The sequence below is a fragment of the Microtus oregoni genome, unplaced genomic scaffold (assembly GCF_018167655.1).
Source record: "Microtus oregoni isolate MIOR12 unplaced genomic scaffold, Mior012 000014F_ref0000157, whole genome shotgun sequence".
In the NCBI taxonomy this organism is placed as follows: Eukaryota; Metazoa; Chordata; class Mammalia; order Rodentia; family Cricetidae; genus Microtus; species Microtus oregoni.
This window is the reverse complement of record NW_024543073.1, coordinates 11,314,178-11,317,286: the sequence shown is the minus strand read 5'-3', so window position 1 is coordinate 11,317,286 and position 3,109 is coordinate 11,314,178. Positions and strand designations below refer to the sequence as shown.

The 3,109-nt window shown below is 37.2% G+C and overlaps 1 pseudogene; it reads right to left on the bottom strand.

Moving 5' to 3' along the window:
* Positions 1-252: 252 nt before the first annotated feature.
* LOC121455947 lies at positions 253-608 on the bottom strand (annotated as a pseudogene).
* Between the last annotated feature and the right edge of the window lie 2,501 nt (positions 609-3,109).

Here is a 3,109-nt window from a genome sequence, read left to right as displayed (position 1 = left end):
ACCTGGGATATCCTTTGTTTCAGACTTCACTTCCAACCCTTCTGTGTTCTCTATAGTTTGTTTCTTGTGTCACACTACTTAGCATAGTTTTCTGATTCCATTGGTCTTATCCTTACTGTTATCCTAATATCCCTCAAAAGGCCAATATTTCCCTTTGGCCTCTTCGTTCCCTTCTGCTAGCATACTACTCCAATTTTACCAATAATAAAGGTTCTATTTATAGCCAGTTTTGCACTTCATTGTCTTTCCACCTCAGGCCTTGAGTGCATACTTGTAGAGCAGCTACAGTTTCTCCTTCCAAGCCTGCTCCTTGATCTTCGGTTTCTCTTCATGCTTTGACCAGTGGTGTATGGCTCTCGTCTTCTTGGGTCGCAGGTCCGGAGGGCAATACTACTTGCTGCCCTTGTAGTATTTCCTGAGGCTTTCTTGAGTCTGGTTAAGACAGTGAGGACACTGGCAATGGATTTGCAGGTGACTGCTATTTTGGAGAGTTTGGACGTAGCGCCACCTGTTACCTTGGTAACACAAAGCTGGTACTGTTCCATCTTCCAATGGTCTGGTTGTTTTAGCAGTTCCTCCTTCTTCCAGGCACGCAGATCCTGAGTCATGATCTTGGTTGTGGCTGCGTTGCCAAGGTTCTGTTGAGAAAGCACTTCCACCTAACACTGTAGTTTATTGTGTCCCACCTTCCGCCAGCTTTGCTGTGAGAGAGCCTGGTCTGTAATCCACTCTTACCATCTGTGCCTCCAGACCTTTCAACTTCTCCAGACTAAGACCGGAGATGGAGCTTATCACACAAAGGATATCCCTGAGATCACTCTCTGTGAAGGAGGGAATGAAGCCGATTAGGTTAAGGAAGATAAGCTACAAGGTGCCCCTCATAACGGTCATAGCTAACCCCACAGAGAGTCCATGAGAAATCTCCCACACCGAGCAGAATAACAAGCCTTTATAGCCTTTAAACAGACACTGGATGGAGGTCATCCAAAAAGTGCAAGAGCGAAAAATTCCTTAAACCAGTTGTGTGTTGTTCTTATTTGTGAGTTAATTAGAACAAACTGATTTTATTTATTTAAAAGTGCAAGGCTTTCTTTGTCCCCAGGCAATCTCGGACACAGCCAAACCCCTGATGCCTGCTGTTTATCCAATGATATACATAATCCTTCCTCGTCAGGGGGTCTAGACTCTATAGTAATGTAAGTGACATATTTAATGCTCAGGAACATTTCAGGCTTCTAAAGCTATTCAGAGTCCTCTTTGGCTTTACTTATGAAATATTGACTAGGATTTTCTTTGATCTTTTTGAAATACGTTTTCGTTACCCTTAAGCAGCACGACAGAGTGAGTTAACCTGTATTAGACTTTTTCTACTATATAAAGAAATATGGGATAAATTATCACTGAGTCAATGCCCTACCAAAGCCGTAGTTGAAAGCAGCCAATGGAGTGGAGCATAGGAGCGTTTGGTACGCAGGGCAGGCCGTGATTCTGACTCACAATGGGAGCAGGAGCTATGATGGCCATACAAAACCAGAGGCCAGAATTTATCCTTTCGTAAAATGCTCAAAGATTAGGAGTTGTTTCGATAGTCCAAGAAAATGAAAATGAAAATTTGACGTATCGTTTCTCAACCCATTCTCTGATACTAAACCATGCAAAGATACTAGTAAAAAAAAACAAAAAAAAAAAAACTAAAGACCAATATCCCTCACTCATGAACACAAAAAATCATAGCAACTCTAACCTGGCTATGTACAAAATGGGCAAAATACCATGACCAAATGAACAATAATATAGACTTACAATAGGGTTACATATTTGCAATTAATCAATGTAATTATCATATTACTAAAAAAATCCTATTATCATTTTTGTAGATACATAAAAAGCTTCTGAGCAAAGCTTTGTCATCCATGACAAGAATTGTCAGCAAGCACGGAACAGAAACAAATTTTCTCAAACTCATAAAGCCAATGTAGAAAAACTTAGTTAATATGCAATGATATTATAATCTCAGAACATTTTTTAAAAGAAAAACATCTGTACTATCACACAAGAGAGCTCAGTAAGTCACGTAGATTGGAAAGGAAGATGAAAAAGTGTTTGCCTGTGCTGACACAATTGCCTGCACAGAAAATCAATAGAATTGGCAGCGGAATAAAGTCACATGGCAAGGTTCACATGTAAAAGGTCTTAAAGCCGAATTCAATTATATTTCTACACTTAACAAAAATAATTGGGAATTGAAATTATATTTTAAAAATAGCATTTACAATAGTATCAAAAATAGCAACGAACTTAACAAAACATATGTGCAACGTATTTAATGTGAACCATTAAGCATTGATCAAATTTAACATCTAAAGCCACGGAAAAAATACCATGTACATAAATCTTTAGGCGCAATACTGTTGTCAAGTCTCTCTAAATTATTTTACTGATTTAGCATAACCAAGTAAAAATTCCAGCAAAGACTTTTTGTACAAATAAATCTCAGTATCCTTGGTTGTAGAAGATTAAAAGTAACTACCAAAAGAACATTTGTAATTTCCAAATCAATAGAAATGATTAGTGAAACATTAAAACAAATCTCAACTCCAAAGAAGTTTGGAAAAGAGACCTCACAAAGGAAATAATCAACGCTTAAAAGAGTCGATACAAACTTACGCGGTTAAAGTAAATTTGAATATACTGGCAGTTCAAGAAAGATCTATAGATTCAACTTAATTGTTCAAAGTCAATAATTCTCATATTGGGTTTGAAAAAGCAAACCCCAGCAATTTAATTTTTCAAGGAATTATTAAAACATGACCACAAAGAATGTTTGAAAGTGGAGGAGACAAAACAACTGTAGATCAGAGTATGGTGGAAATAATCATAGCTGCAAAATTTGATTCTTTTCTAAATAAAAAATGCTATGTAAATAAACTATAATTATATTAACACAGTACTCATTTCAGGTTAACATGTGACTGTTATTTAGTTATAATAAAATTTACTCAGGAAAATATGACAATAGTGCTTTCTGTTATTCCGAGTAATTTCCTAGGGGGACAGAATCATTCACTTTGCATATGTGTCTCCCTGCTGTGTGCGGAAGCCGAGCTTG